The following is a 16,310-nucleotide window of genomic DNA, read 5'->3' on the forward strand; positions in this document are numbered from 1 at the left end:
ACCCACCCAGGACTCCTTGTCTTCCAGGCCTACCTCCTGGAAGATGCTCAAAGTAATGACTTTCTTGAAGGGATGCTCCTGACCTCAAGATTCAAGCTGGTTCGGCCGCTAGGTCTGCTGCTATAAAGCCTGCTTCTCTTCCTGCTGAGGGTCAGAGGACTGTCTACGGGAGGACAGTGTGCTTTCTGGCCCCACTGACCCTGACCCCACTGTCCCCTCCCCTTGGCCACTCATGACCCCTACTTCTGACCAGTCACTGCCCCCGGGCCCTGGCTGCCCATCAGCCCAAATTATGAGACTCCTCTCGTGCCCAAATTATGAGACTTCCCCTTTTCTGGTTCCCCTCCAGCGAGGGGCCCCCACAGACCTGCCAGACGGCCTAGGGGCTCTCCCACGCTGCCTGCCGAGCGCCCAGCTGGTGCCCCCCTTCCGCAGCAGCTGGGATGGGTGGAATACATCCGCCTGTTTCCTCCAGGAAGGAGGCTGGGCAGCCCAGCACCCAGCCCTCCGCGCCAGTGGGCAGCAGCTGCGGGGGTTCCTATGGCCCTCCACCCCCACTCCTTTCTGAGATGACCTCTCCACAGGTGGGGAAGCTGAGGCCCAGCAGAAGCCGGGGTCCGCAGTTTCTCCTGATGGCCTCCTCCGCATCTCTGCCAGCCCAGATCAGGCAGCCAGGGTCCCTGCTCTGGGCCCCTCCACTGGGTCCCTCTGCCCTCTGTCAGCCTGAACTGGCATCACGCTGCCCGTCCACTAGCCGTCCTGTCTTAGCCACTCCGGACCCCTGCCGAGGACCCTGGAGCCCCAGGGTTGCCCCCAGGCCACCTCGGGGGCCCCGGAAGAGCAATGTGGGCTGCAGCAGGAGCTGGAGCCAGACCCCAGGGCTGTGGAGTGGCCGGCGGGGCGGCCTTTCTGGAAGTGGGAAGCCTTGGGCAGGGCAGGGGTGCCCTCTCCCAGCCCCCCAGCCTGGCTGGCCGCTCTTGCTATTCTCTCTGCACCCACATGTCCACCTGGAGCTGCGTCTCTGTCCCCAGCCCGGGCCTCGCAGCCTCACGACGACCCCGCGGGACCCCAGGAGAGGCCTGGGCTCCCCCGGCCCACTGCACCGGGCCCAGTCCGCCCATGGCAGCTCTCCCAGGCAAGCTGGCTGGGGCTCCGCGTCTCCTCCACAGAGAACGAGTCATCCTGCCAGCTTCCGGCGTCCTGGGTGGCCCGGCCCTGAGCGGCAGCCCCTGCCCCTCCCCGGGAGGCCAGCGCGCCTTCCCTGCTAACTTCGTGTTGCAGGCTCAGTTAGCCGGACCTGGCGTCCTCCAGGCTAGAAGGCTAATTTTCCTCCTTCTATGATGTTTAGTTTCTTCCTGGAATTTCAAATAGCTTCTCTCGTTCTGTTTGCCATCACCACATACGTGCTCTCCCCCGGAGGTGTTGCTGTATGAGATGCTGGAGCCTGCGTTTGCATTTGGTTTGCGCTGTTCTGGAACCCCCTCCCTGAGTAAAACGGTCTGGAAAGAATAAAAGCACTACCGGGAAGGCCCTGAGCCCGATCTCTAAGCGTCTCCGCAGCCTCTGGGTGAAGCCCTGATTCCAGGCCAGCCTCTAGGGCCCTGCGGTGGAAGGTGACGCCAACTTCCCAGCCCCGCTTCCGCAGCGCTCCCAACCTCCGTGTCCACTCCTCTCGGCCCACCCCTCAGCCGCTGCCGCACTCCCTCCAGCCCTCCGGCCCCTCCCCATCTTGCTGGGCTCTGTCCTTCCAGAATCCCTGAGAAGCAGACCTCCTCCACCTTTCCTCCCCGAGGCCCCCCGCCCCGCCTGCCGCCGGGCTCTCATTAGCTGTTTCCTCCCGCCTGGCTCTGCGGCAGGGTGCGTCCTCCCGCTGACCCGCTCTCCTTGCAGGAGCCCAGGACGCCGGGCACGGCTGCGCCTCAGGCACCTCCAAGCACAGCCTCCTCAGCTCAGCCCCAGAGAGGGTCAGGGCTGTGTGGTGCCCTTCACTGAGGCCCTCCCCATGTCCCGGCTGAGCCCCAGGCTTGGCTCTGACCCGAGGAAGGAGCATGGCGGCAGTTGGGGCTCAGCCGAAAGGGTGCACGTGGAGCACGCCAGGCTCAGGCTTGGGGTGTCCACGGGAACCCCGCACGGAGCACGCCGGGCTCAGGCTTGGGGTGCCCACGGGAACCCCGCACGGAGCACACCGGGCTCAGGCTTGGGGTGCCCACGGGAACCCCGCACGGAGCACGCCAGGCTCAGGCTTGGGGTGTCCACGGGAACCCCGCACGGAGCACACCGGGCTCAGGCTTGGGGTGCCCACGGGAACCCCGCACGGAGCACACCGGGCTCAGGCTTGGGGTGCCCACGGGAGCCCCGCACGGAGCACACCGGGCTCAGGCTTGGGGTGCCCACGGGAACCCCGCACGGAACACACCGGGCTCAGGCTTGGGGTGCCCACGGGAGCCCCGCACGGAGCACACCGGGCTCAGGCTTGGGGTGCCCACGGGAACCCCGCACGGAACACACCGGGCTCAGGCTTGGGGTGCCCACGGGAACCCCGCACGGAACACACCGGGCTCAGGCTTGGGGTGCCCACGGGAACCCCGCACGGAGCACACCGGGCTCAGGCTTGGGGTGCCCACGGGAACCCCGCACGGAGCACACCGGGCTCAGGCTTGGGGTGCCCACGGGAACCCCGCACGGAACACACCGGGCTCAGGCTTGGGGTGCCCACGGGAACCCCGCACGGAGCACACCGGGCTCAGGCTTGGGGTGCCCACGGGAACCCCGCACGGAGCACACCGGGCTCAGGCTTGGGGTGCCCACGGGAACTCTGCAAGCAGCATGCCAGGCCCAGCTCGGGGCGCCCACAGGAACCCCCCGCAGAGCGCGCCAGGCCCGGGCTCAGAGTACCCGGGGACTGGAGTCTGGCTTAGAGGCTGTTCCCCAAAGACAGAGGCTTCCTGAGGGGGAAGCGAGCCCACACACCAAGGGTCACCAGATGGCTCCAACCCGTGGCCTTGGAGGCCCCCTCTGACACCACCCTTGCCCACCTTTCTGACTGTCCCACTAGGAGCCGTGAAGCAGCCCACAGTGCCCCCACCTCTACCCCTTCTGCAGGGAACTGTCACTTTCTGCCAAACTCCTATTCACCCTACAAAGCCCTGCTCATGTCGTCCTCTTGCAGAAGCCCCCCTCCCCCCCACCTTGATATCAGCTTGGATCCTCCCTGTCCCTCCTGGCCCTGGCAGTTGTTGCCTGAGCACGGACGTCCCCATGCCACCCTGCACCCTCTCCTCGCTGGCGGGCATGCCAGGGGTCCACCGCCTTGGCAGCCCTGGTCTGGCTCCTGTGCTGGCTCGTCTGGCTTCTCCTGTGCCAGGAGTCTGGGCTGCGAAGGAGGCTATTTTTAGTCTCTGTTATCCCCGTAATTATCTTGTCTCTGTTTTGCCCTGGTGCTCAATACATTTCTGCTGGAAAATGTTAGTCTGTGTCTCTGCACTCAGGAGAAATGGGGACGAGGGCACCTGCCCTGGGGGAGGGCGTCGGTATTGTGGTCAGAGACCCTCCTCTGTCACTTCCTTCTGTCCACTGTGGGAGGTGTTGGCTAGGGGGGCCTGACTGGAAGTCCTGACGCCTCCCGGTAGAGGGGTCCAGGTGTCCCAGACTATGAGCCCCCCATTCGTCCTTGGCCTCAGAAACAGCCTGGTGAGGTGAGGATTCCCACCTGGCCTCGGGGAGCACAGATACCGCTCTCCTCTGACCCCTTGCTGGAGCAAGCTCTCGAGGTCCACCCAGACCCCTATGCCTCCTGGAGCCGCGTCCCTGGTGAGAAGGAAAGCCGTGTTCCTGCCGGGACCCTGCCTGGGGTTTGCTCCCTTCAGCTCCTGCAGGAAAACCCCTTGGCGTGTGGGCTTCCCCACCAAGAACAGATGGGCCGTGGACGCCCACGCTGTGGGCTGGGCTGGGAGTCCACGTCCTTCCTCAGGCTTGAGGGAGACACCTCAGAAGGAGGCTTCTCAGACGGGGTGGGGTGGGGGAGGCCAGGGACACTCCCCAGGTGGGGCCTGGACCCACCCAGGACTCCAGTTTGTGACCCCCAGATCTGACTCCTGAGGTTGTCTGTTGCCCCAGCACCCTGCTTGACTCCCCCAGCAGGTATTCAAGGCCGTTTGGGTGCCCCTCCACACCCCCACCCATGCAGCCCACACTGGAGGCTGACACACTGCCCCGCCCTCTGCCTGGTCACCCCCTCTCACAGCCGCTCCCTGCAGATCCGATCCTCCCTTCCTCTGCAAGCTGCCTCCTGGGCAGCCTCCTCCCGATGCTTGCTCCCGTCCAGGGGTGCCTGAGCTTAAGTCACCCCAGACAAGCCACCCACACCTCAGCCCTGCTCCAGTCCTGGCCCTCCGCTGGAGAGCAGAATCCCCCTTCCCCGGACAGCAGAATCCCCCTCCCCCAGGATGCTCCTCCCACACCCCAGGCCTGGCCACCCGCACGATGGACTCAGGGACGCTGCGTGGGCCTGTCCTTTTCTGGCAGAGCTGTTCTGCAGTCATCGCTGGCCAGTGCGTTTCAGGGATGGGCAGTGGTACCTTCAGCCCAGGGCTGGGCTGCCCCTCAAGGTTATTTCTCCCTGAATGCTCATTTTTGTAAGTTGTTTTCTTGATTGAGTGTTTCTCTGCATTGCCACTATTCTCCCCTCCCTCACCATCTATGCGTTGCTATGGGAACTAGGCTGTGGTACCCACAGCATCCTTGATGGATGGATTTCAGGGGCACCTGTGTGTGTGTGTGTGTGTGTGTGTGTGTGTGAGGCTTGAGAGAGGCCCCTGGAGTTTCAAGATCAGGATGGGAGGCCCAGGGAGGGGGAGGGGTTATTAGAAACCACCTTCTTCTGACTTTTCCAGTGTCCCCAGCAAGGGCACCCCCCTGTCGCTGCCACTCTCCCTTTCCCCACGATCCCCTCCTCCTGGATGTCACCACCCTGGCCCTCACTGTTTGGGAAGGCCACGGCAGCCCTCGTCCTGCGCCCACGCCCTTGCAGAAGTCCCTCCCCGCTCACCTCACCTCTGGCCTCAGGGTGGGTGGCGCTGGCTGATTCAGCTCTCTCCCTTTCCCGACTTCGCGATGGTGCTGGGCCTGTCTTCCCTGCAACACACAAGGTGACCGCAGCTGCAGGCCATGGTCACGATCAGGTTCACTGCCCAGTGCTGGGATGCTGGCCTGGCTCCTCATGGACTCACTCAGGACCTGTCCCCCGGGGCCCCTTGGCTCCCCTCCTCCCTCCTGGCACCCCACAGCAGCCCTGGGGGTGGTGGCGGGGGCGGGGAGCTTTGTAAAATCGCTAGAGCCCTTCACGTTGGCTCGGGACACAGGCCACTGGACGCAGTGGAGGTGAGGAGGAGGGGCTCCCAGCCAGCATGGCGGCCACAGGAGGCACCTGCTTGGGGCCCCCTGCAGCGCTGACAGCAGCCCCCACCTGTCATGCAGCCTCCTGCCCACCCAGGAGCTCCGTGCATGGAGTCCCGATGCTGCGTGGGTGGGAGAGGGGAGCCGGCAGTGGGGGGAGGCCTGCCTCCCTGAGCCCCACACCCTGGGCCAGTGGGTGGGTGATGGGGAGTGGGTGCAGGCTTCGGGGCCAGTGGGGTGGGGAACGGGGATGCAGAGCCAGGCAGTGGCCGGGGTCCCATCCCAGGGCCTCAGGGCAGGGCTGTGCCTCCCCATCCACGTTCCCCCACCAGCTCTGCACACCGACGGGGCCGTCCCTGCTGTCCGCCTTGCCCAGAGCCCGCGGGACGAGGGCCACCACTGGGGCTGAGCTTCCCTCCAAAGAGGGGGGTGGGTGAGGGGCAGGCCACTCGGGGAGGCCTCAGGGCCGTGGGGGTGCCTGGTGTGCTGGTCCTGATCACCCTGGGGGAGGGCTGAGTACCCCGGGGGCCCCTGGAGTTCTTCCTTCCCCTCCTGTCAACCTGGGGGCCCCAGAGCGCTCATGCTCTGGGTGAGGCCCTGCCCTGCCTCTGAGGCGGCCAGAGTCTCAGCGGTGGTACCCTTCCGGAGCCCTGAGCAGTCACTGCAGTGAGCTATTGAAGACACCCTAGGGCCCGCCAGCAGCCAGGCCACGCCCTCTCCTGGCTCCCAGCACCTAAGGCCAGCCTCACACTACCAGCCCAGACCCTGACGGGGTGTGGGGCTGGAGGGATGCCTGGTGCCCAGCGGGTGCCCTCCTGCCCTCTAGATTCTGACTGGCCTCCCTGGCAGCCCCTCCCCACTCAGGGCTCCACTCCCCCAGGGGTCAGTTTCCCCACCCCAGGGGGCTCCCAGCCACGGGGAGGGGTTTCTGGCCCCAAACATCCGAGGGCTCTCGTCATGAGATTTCAGCCCCAGAGTCTGGGTTCAAGACTCAGGTACCGAGGCTTGCGAGGCTGGCTCCACAGGACATTTGGGCAGAAGGGCAGCATTTGGGAGGCGGGCTGCCCTCGCCCTCCACAGGGAGGAAACCCCACGACCCCATGCCTCTGGCCTGGGCCCTCTGATGGGACAGTCCTGGTCGGCTTCTCTCCTGGAGAAGTCCCTCTTGCCCCAGGCCTTCCCCTGGAGGGCCAGGAGGGGAGCCTGTAGCTTCAGCCTGGATGACGCCCCCTTGGTCCAACAGGAGGGATTAGACAGGAGACCTTATGCTCCTCGGCTCTTGTCTCGTCACAACAATGATTTGGCGCGACAGACATTAAAGCCCTTGGCGTGTCACAGTTCTCGGGTCTTGGGCAAATTGTGTCATAGCTCTTAGACAAATCAGTGTTATAACTCTATTTTATTTAGAAGATAGCAGGAGAATCCATCCTCGAAGAAAAGGAGTGGAGGACCGCGCCAGCGCGCGGGGTGGGGGGGCATGTGCAGAGAGAGAGAGCGCACGCATCATGCCTGGCTCCTCCGTTTATATGTTTCTTCCCCCTGGGCCTGTCCTATGCAAATTGGGCTCAGCCAGGAGTGCTGTTTGTTCTACCTGAGGTCCTCACTCTGGTCCTCGGACCTTCCTTTGTTCTATTTTTGCAGGCTTTTCCCTTCCTTGTCTTTTAGCCACCACCATTTTGGACTCCTTTTCCCTATTCTAACTACCTAACATTCCCCCCTCAAGAGATGGGAGGCCCAATTCTTTGGGAATAGGGGCATCGAGGTCTTTCTGGCTACTTCCTGCTGAGTTGGGACGGCGAGGCGCATTGGGCCTCCCCCTCTTGCTAGTCTCAGGCCTCAGAGTCCTCATAGAGGTGTCCATCTAAGGGTGACTGATGTTTTCCGTGGTCAGCGGTAGTTTTGTATCTTTGTTGAACTGGCATCACATGTTGTAGTTGTTGACCTGAGCAGAGACCAACAGGTTAGACAATTGATACTGCATGGAACAATCATAAGCAGCATCAGTACGGTATAACAAGGACTAGTAGGAGCATTAGTCAATTCTAAATTCCCATCGCCAGGATGGCTCAAGTCCTTCCTTGTTCAGGGATCAGAAGATTTATCTCCTGCCTGTTTTGGAGTACAGTCCCTACCAAGCTGTGTTGGCTCTTTAGAGCTATCCTGAGAAATCTTATCCCCAGAGACCAGATTTTGGGGTTGTTTATTAGAAGGGCACTCATGTGTAGTTTTGAATAGCTATCTGAGATCTCCCAGGGGCTCACAGATGTACTGAGTGTCCTCTTCTGTTTTCTTCCACGGCTTGACTCGTGAGCAGTGAATGCAGGATTCATGTCCTGGCACCTTGACCGCTGTGGGAGTGGAACGTATTACAGGGTAGGGGCCCTTCCATGTGGGCTGGAGTTGAGCCTTTGGGGACCCATCTTTCCAGACTTTAATTAGGACTGGAGTCCCTGGAGCATATAGTGGTGACTCCTTAGAGTCTTTTGGGTCCGGGTTCATACCCCACAAGTGTATATCCTGTTGGAATTGCCCAATGGCCATGGTAGAAGACTGGAGGGTCTGAACTCTGGATCTAGGAAGACCTCATTGACATAAACAAAAGGCCTCCCCTATAGCATCTCCTAAGGTCTAAAACCAACCTGTTCCTTAGGGGCAATGTGGGTGCAAAGGCTATTTGTAAAGCCTCCTTCCATCCCAGGGAGGTCTCTTGGTTATCTTTTTTATCGCTGATTTTAAGAATTGGTTGGCTCTTTCTACTTTTCCTGAAGACTGAGGCCTCCAGGCACAATGGAGATAATAAGTAATGCCCAATGCTTTAGAGACCCCTTGGGTGATCTTAGAAGTAAATGATGCCCCATTGTCACTTTGTAATGACCTGGGCAGACAAACCTTGGAATGATTTCATGGAGTAGTTTTTTTTACCACCTCCTCAGCTTTCTCAATCTGGGTGGGAAAGCCACCAATCTATCCTGTGAATGTATCTATCATGACTAATAGGTATTTATACCCTTGAGAAACTGGCATCTGGGTGAAGTCCATTTACCAGTCCTCTCCTGGATAGGTCCCAAGTCGTTGGACGGGCTGGGCCAGCTGGGGTCTTCGAGCTCCTTGGGGGTTGTTTAACTGGCAAGTGAGACAAGAGGAGACCACTTGTCTTATAGTTGTTTGGAAGCCTGTTCCTCTGAAAGACCTTTCTAGTAATCTTTGGAGGGCCTTTTCTCCTAAATGAGTGGTGGCATGTAAGGAGTTAACCAACTTCCATTGGAGATTCCCAGGCAGAAAAAGGAGCCCCTCCTTTTGGAACCACCCCATATGGTCTTCTTGAAAGCCCTCACTTTAGCTTTAAGAGTCTCACCTTCAGTATATGAAGGAGTTTCTGGCAAGTTAGTCTGTGGAACTCAGGTGGCAGCCCCTATTAGGCCATGGTTCTGTAACGCTGCTCTCTCAGCTGCCTGATCGGCTGCTTGGTTCCCTCGTGCCACTTCAGTGCTCCCTTTTTGGTGTCCTTTACAGTGGGAGACTGAAACCTCAGTGGGCAGATGGACTGCCTCCAGAGTCTAAGAATTTGATCACCATCCTTTATTGGGGACCCTCGGGTGGTCAAGTGGCCCCTTTCTTTCCAAATAGCTGCATGTGCATATAGCACCAGAAAGGCATACTTGGAGTCAGTATAAATGGCTATTCTTTTTCCTTTTCCCAGCTCTAAAGCTCGAGTCAGGGCTATGAGCTCAGCCAATTGGGTTGAAGTACCTGGTGGCAGAGGCTTAGCCTCTATGATCTCAAAATTGGAGACTACTGCATATCCGGCTCTTCTTTTTCCATCTGAGACAAAGCTGCTTCCGTCAATGTACCAGATTTCTTCAGGATTGATCAGAGGATCTTCTGACAATCCCTCTCGGGGTTTTGTCCCATGGTCCAAGGTTTCTAGACAGGAGCGAAAGGGGAGAGAGCCCTCGGGGGTAGGCAGGATGGTGGCTGGGTTAAGAACCTCACAAGGGGATATAGTGAGGCCTGGATTTTCCATCAGCATTACTTGATATCTGAGGATTCTTTGATCAGACATCCACAAATGGCCTCTCCCATTTATGAGCTGTTTTACTTGGTGGTTGGTAAAAATAGTTTGCCCCCAAAGGAGAGTTTTAAAGCATCTTCTATCATGATTGCAATAGCTGCAAGATTTTGAAGGCAGGGGGGCCAGCCTTGGCCGATTGGATCAAGTCTCTTGGGTAAGTAAGCTACAGGCTGGGGTTCAGATCCCAACCTTTGAGTTAACACTCCCAAGGCTATTCCCTCTCCTTCATGGACATAAAGTTGGAATGCTTTTTCTGTAGCACCCAAAATGGTACAGGTTTGGGAGGAGAAGGCTCCAGAGTAGGAGATCAAGCAGAGTAGGTAGTCCCTGGGTCAACCAAGAAATTCTCAGACCTACCTGCCACATCCAGTTGCACCCTTGGCTCCAGCCCCGTGATGGTTATCTGTGACAGGCGGGCTGGCTGGAGCAGGCCGCTTCAGTCCTCTTGAACTATTGTGAGGGAAGGCTTGGCACTTGATCTTGAGGCTCTTGGGTCCGGAGGGCAGAGTTCTGCCCCATGTCCCAGTTGATGGCATTTGTGGCAAGCCATTCTAGAAGACTTGTCACGTTTGGACACTCTTTGGCCCAATGCCCCGCCTGTCTACAGATTACGCTTTTGCCTCATGCCTTGTCCTTTAAGGAATAGGGGTGTGTCATGGGGCTTCTCTGGAGGGCGGCCAGCCTTGTCTCTTTCCTTCCCTCCCTCTCCTGGGCCTTGGCCTGCTTCTCCTGTTCTCTGTTTTAAAAGGTATTGGTGGCTGTCTGAATTATCTCATCTAAAGAGGCAGCAGGGTCCTGCTGCTGTAGCTGTTGTAACTTAATTCTGATATCTGATGCACACTGGGACAGGAATTTGTCCTTTAAAATCATCTGTCCCTCGTAAGAGTCTAAGTCCAGATTGGTAAACTTTTGGAGGGCCTCTTTTAGCCTTTCCAGAAAGGCAATGGGGTTCTCATTGGGCTCCTGAGTTATTGCTGAGACTGGGCACAGTCCCACAAGTAATAGGCTTCTTTCTGTTTCCATGGGTGGACTTTCTTAGGGCTGAGTCTTTCTGAAGCTTATCCTACCCAGAACTATTGCAACCTGAGAGCCAGGCGTCCCGGGGTCAGGGTGCCGATCCCCAGGCAGGTTGAGGCATGACAGCCTCCCGAGAATTGGATCCCTGGGCAGGCTGAGGCGTGATGACCTCCTGGGACCCCTGGGACTGGCGGATCCCCAAGCAGGTTGAGGAATGACAAGCTTTCAAGGACCAGATCCCTAGGCAGGTCAAGGTGTGATGACCTCCTGGGACCTCCGGACTGGAGTTGGGCATCCCAAGATCTCCAGTGTGACCAGTGCTAGGTAGGATTAAGGGGTTGGATATTATACAGTGTTTCCCTCCCAAGTCCAGCTATTTTCTGATTGTCCCTCTAGAAGATTGTAGAGGCAACATTGTGGGCCTGGATGGGGCTGAGGAAAGGAGCATGAAACAGGAGGGAAGGAGGCAGAGCACAACCTTTGAAAGAATGACATAGCACAAGAGCATAAAGTAAACCAATTAAAATCAATTGGGTCCAAGAAGACAAGTCAAATTCAAGTAAACCTTAATCCCCAATCTATAAACCACAGACACATCCAGAGGTGGCAGGACAGCTACAAGGCACTATCAAAGAGGGAGGAGTGGGTGGCTCCCCCGTGGCTGGGATGACCGTCCCACTCATTAGCATATGAATTCACTCGCAAAACCTATCCAGACCACACTGCCCTCGGCAATGGCCCACACCCTGAAGATTCCCTCTGAATCAAGCTTGAGCTTTATTAGGTCCTGAAACCAGACATCCTGGGTTTTGGCCGGGCTCGAGTCCCGGGAGAGAGCTGAAGGACAGGAGGAAAAAGCAGTGGGAAAAACGTGCCGAGGGATCCCCTTCATAGCCTGCTGGAAAATCTGCTAAATACCTGACCTGTGCTCACAGTTTTCATTGGCCTGATTCTTGGCACAGAGAAGAGTAAGGACAGAAGAACCCCCACCGGCTTGGGTAACAGCTACTGGGGCCCAGCAGATAGCGCCTTTGGGACATACTAAAGAGTAGCCTCTCAATTTCGCCCACTGCTGCCCGCCTGTTTGAGGGCAGTTCGAGGAAACAAGGAACGAGAGATTGTAAAGGAATTAAGATTTCGTTAGGCATGTTCCTCCAGCCATAGGAGCTAAGACGTATCTTAACCGGAGGTCTTCTGGAATCTGAGGCTGAGCCTTGTGAGCTTTCTGCCGAGTTCGTTTTTCGCTGTCTCAGTTTCCAGCACGATGGGCCTTCCCCTGTGCTGGGTTTTCTTTGCGTTCTGGGTTTTACCCCGGGAGCTTCACTGAGTTGGGCTTCTGCTGTGCCTGGCCTCTTCTGCTTTTATATGTTTTCTCCCCCCTGGGCCTGCCCTATGCAAATTGGGCTCAGCTAAGAGTGCTGTTCTACCCGAGTCCTCACTCCAGTCCTCGGATCTTTCTTTGTCCTTTGTTCTATTTTCGCGGGCTTTTCCCTTCCTTGTCTGTTAGCCACCATCATTTTGGACTCCTTTTCCCTATTCTAACTACCTAACAGGTCCAACCGGAAGACGGAGTCCTGGCAGGGATCTCTGGACCTGGCCCACACAGGGGACCCTTGCTCATGGCCCCCCTCCGCCCAGGGCCTTGGACTCCAGGCCTGATGTGGAGGCTCTGCCTCCCGTCCTTTGGGGGATTTCCAGGTCCAGACGTCTGCCTCCAAAATGCCAGCTGTTCACAGAACCCGGCCTTGGCTCCCACGTCCCTGTGCCCAGGGCCCAGCCCCGCCCTCCCTCTGCAGGGACTGGAGAGGGTAGCCCTCCGCCCCGGGTGGCTCTGTCTTCCCTTGACCTGGAGCTGCTTACGATTCAGTGGCTGTAGGAGACCACTGTCTCATGGATGGGCCCCGGCCTCGGGAGGCACGGGACTCCTGCTGCGTCGCTGTTTCGGTTCATTTCAGATTGTCTTCCTCCCCGTTTCTGTGCATTCCCTGGATTTACCTCTGAACTGCTTGAAACGTTTTCCTGGGTCCCTCCTCGGCGAGGGAAATAATGACTCTGACATGTGTGCATTTAATTGTTGGGCAGAGAACCGAGGCCGCGTGCCCTTCAGCCCCGACCTCTGCCCCACCAGGGCACCCTGTTTCCTGGGAAGCAGCACCCAGCTAGTGAAACACAGGGCCGGCCGCGGTGACCCCAGCGGCCAGCTTTAGAGCAGAAACCTGGTGGGGCTCTCTCCAGTGGACTGGGGTCAAGCGAGGCCCCAAGCAGGGGTCCAGGTGGATGCCACCCTTCTCCACCTGACACACATTTACGCCTTGCTTCTCCTCTCCCCAGCTTGGCCTGAATGCCACTTTTTCCCACGAGGCTTCTGTCGGCCGGCCTGTGTGGGGTCCCGCTGGGACCTGCAGGTGTGGGGGGAGGCAAGAACAGGCTGGCCCTCTGGTCCGTCCTCCGGGCCTCCTCAGCGCACAGCCGCAGGTCAGCGGGCTCCGTGGGCCATGGCTGATTTGGCCTGTCCCAGGTCTGGGAGGCCTGCTATAGAGGCAGGCGGTGGTGAGGGCAGGGGGCGGGCTGTCCTGGGCTGTTTGATAGCTAGACCCGGAGCCTCTCAAGTCAGCGTCCCTCCCTCATTGTGCTGGGTGGGGGCGGGGGGGGGGGCACCCCAGCACCTGGCCTGTGCTGGGCACTCATTTGATATTTATCAAGTGAAGGGAGGGAGACAGGAGTGGATGAGGGGAAAGCCTTCTCCAGAGCCAACCTCACTCCGGCCAGGCAGCTCCCCTGCACAGACCTCACTGCATCCTCCCGAACCGGGGCTGGGGCTTGGCATGGCTCCTGTGAGGCCCCAGGCACCCATGCCCCCAGGGCTCTGCTCCGGGCCCTGCAACCTGGGCTTGGCCTGCTCCTTCCTCGTCCCAAACACCACCATCCCAGACCCCGTCCCCCATTTATCCAACCCAAGGACAGGGCCTTCGTCTTGCCCAGCTCCTCCCTCCCTCCTTCCCCACTGCCAAACCTGATGTGGCTCAGGACTGTGTTCATTTTCTGGTTTCCTATTTCTATCCTACTTCTGTCTCTGGCATCTCTGGTCCCCGGCTGTCCCAGGACTTGGTTAATCTTCATAACGACTGTAGGTGGCAGGTGCTGTTTTACAGGTGGGGAAACAGAGGCCCAGATGGGCTCAGTGATCTGCCCAAGGCCACACAGCGCTCCGCGGAGCTCAGAGCAGGGGGGTCCGTGGGACTGGCCACTGTCAGGCTGGCCACAGAAGGAGCAGCCTGGGCCTGGGGCCGCCTGTCTGTGAGCACCTTGCTGTCCCCGCTCCCCCGTCCCATGCCCCTTCCCGGCATCCACAGGAGTGTCCCTGCCAGCCCAGCCTCTCCTCCCAGCCCCACGCCTGCCCTTGGGCGTCTGGGAGGAGAGTCAGGAAGAAAGGGGTGGGAAGGAGGGAGACAGCAGGAGGTGCGTGGGGTGGGGAGGCGCTTCTGCTTGGGGGGCTCTGAGGAGACAGACGCAGGAGCAGCTGGGGCTGGTGTGGGCAGGAGCCAGGCGGGAGGAAGCCTGCTAGGAGCACAGCCTGAGAGGTAGCAGGGTCTGGGAGCCTGGCGGGGCCCCTGGACACCTCGTGTTCTCTGCTGGCCTTGGCCACCTGGGTGCTCGGAGTGGAAGGACTCAAGGGGGCCCAGAAGCTCCTATCTGGCCTGACGCCGGTCTCGCCTCCCGTTGGCTGGCCTCCCCCGTGCGGCTGGCCCTTGGTTGGACCATGTGACCTTCCTCAAACCCAAGCCCCTCCCACTGCCACGGGGGCCAAGTGCCCCCAAAGCACCTCCTTGCAGACACCTCCCACCTCCGGACTGGCTGTTCCCCTCTCTCACTTGCCCTGAGACTGACAGGTTCCCAGCTCCACAACTCTGTGTCAGTCCCTCCACTGGGACACCTCTTCTGTGCTCCATGTCTGGCAAACGCCTATCTACGCGCCAAGCCCCAACTCCTATGCCCCTTCCTCTGCAAGGCCTGACCTGAATACCCCAGGCAGAAATGGGCTGTTGCCACTGGGCACCTGTCTTCTCGAGTGGCTGTCCGTTTATGACCGTCTCCCTGCCAGGCTGTGAGCCCCAGGGGCACAGACTGCCTTGTGGTCGTTCAGTCACTCGGTCATGTTAACTGTTTATGACCCCATGGACCGCAGCACGCCAGCTTCCCTGTCCTTCACCATCTCCGGGAGTTTGCTCATGTCCACTGAGTCAGCGATGCCATCCAGCAGCCTCGGTCACATCTTTCTCTCCCTTTCTCAAGCTAACGGGGTACAGTACATTCTGGGTGCTCGGTTATCATATGCTGAATAAATGAATGAGTCAGATGGAGACAGCCTGTCATGGGGAGGGGGGCGTGGGCTGCACAGGATTCAGAAGAGTCCATGTTGTTCCATCCTGTCTTCCCACCAAGACAGGCTCCAGCTGAAACTCGAGTTCCATGCAGCCTCCACCATCCTGCCTGGCCCCGGGCCCCTCCCCACGTGACCGTGGGTAGCAGGAGGCTAAGGAGTCACATAGAGCAGCGTGAGCCTCGGGCAGAGCTGGCCCCTTGAGAGGGGCTCCCTGTGGACCCCCAGGCTCCCGGCCCCTGTGCGGGTGGCCCCGGGCTGTGCTCCACAGCAGTCATCTCGACCTACCTGCCTAACTCTGGGCTTTCCGGCTCTGGGGGTGACAGATGCACACCCAGGAGTCAGAGCCGGGTCCAGAGAGCGCCGCACACAGCAGGCGAAGCCCCCTCTGCCCCCGCACCCTGCAGCCTGCCTTCTCCCCTCCGCTGGGCTGCCGCCACACAGCGGTGCCCCACGGAGGAGCCGCTTCTGCAGCTCAGGTTTGCTCTCACAGGGGTGCCCGTGCCTCCTGCCTGGGCCGTTCATGGGTGCTTGAACTCCGGCGGTCACAGTGGGTCTGTCTCCTCCTCAGCCTACTTGTCCCACTGCTGCCGTGTCCATCCCTGGATTCTGCCAGTGCAGCCTGCATGCTACCTACCCCCTCGGCCCCAAGCCCACTGCCCCCCATCTAGCCCCACCCTCTGGCCACTCCCACAGCCCCTCTCACACCATTTCCCCAAGAGCACCCAGGGTCCTCCATCCCTCTGCTGCCTCCCCAGGAAGCCCTCCTAGGTTGCGCCAGCCCCGCATGCCCGTACCTCTGGATCCTTCATCTTTGGTCCCCACACCAGAGCACACTGGCAGCACCACAGGTACTGAGCTCTTCATTAAGCCCTGGGCACCCTAATGGTGACAGATCCGGCCCCCTCCACCCCAAGGTCCCTGAGCCTCCATTTCCCACCCCTCAAGCCTCTGCATCCCAGCCCCCTCTCTCCCCCTGGGACCCATCTCTGCAGGCTGGTTGGGGGCATGCGGCAGAGCTGTCTGGGGGAGGGCAGGTGCAGCCTTCTCCCCGGCCTGGAGCAGGAGGGGGGCTTCCAAAGGGATGGCCGGGCAGGGGCCACTTCCTGATTCTCCTCCGGGAAGGGCTGCGCTGCTTTTGTCCCAATGACCCCTGGACTCAGCATGAAGGCTGCCCCCCTTGATGGGCAACCCTGGCTCTGATCCGGCCCCTGGGGACCTTGCTTTGTCCTAGAAGGGGCTGCCCCCACTCCCACCTGCCATCGCCTCCATAGCTTCGAAGCAGAGGCTTCGGTGCCCACGTATGGCCCGGGCCCTCAGCTCAGCCCCTCCCCCAGCGGCCTCGTCGCCATGGAAATGGCACCAGCCTCCAGGAGCTCCCGGGACAGAGGCACTGATTCATATCTGGGGTCTCCGAGGACCATGCGTCCTCCAGGGTCAGTCCCC

The sequence above is a fragment of the Odocoileus virginianus genome, chromosome 15 (genome assembly GCF_023699985.2).
Source record: "Odocoileus virginianus isolate 20LAN1187 ecotype Illinois chromosome 15, Ovbor_1.2, whole genome shotgun sequence".
Classification (NCBI taxonomy): Eukaryota; Metazoa; Chordata; class Mammalia; order Artiodactyla; family Cervidae; genus Odocoileus; species Odocoileus virginianus.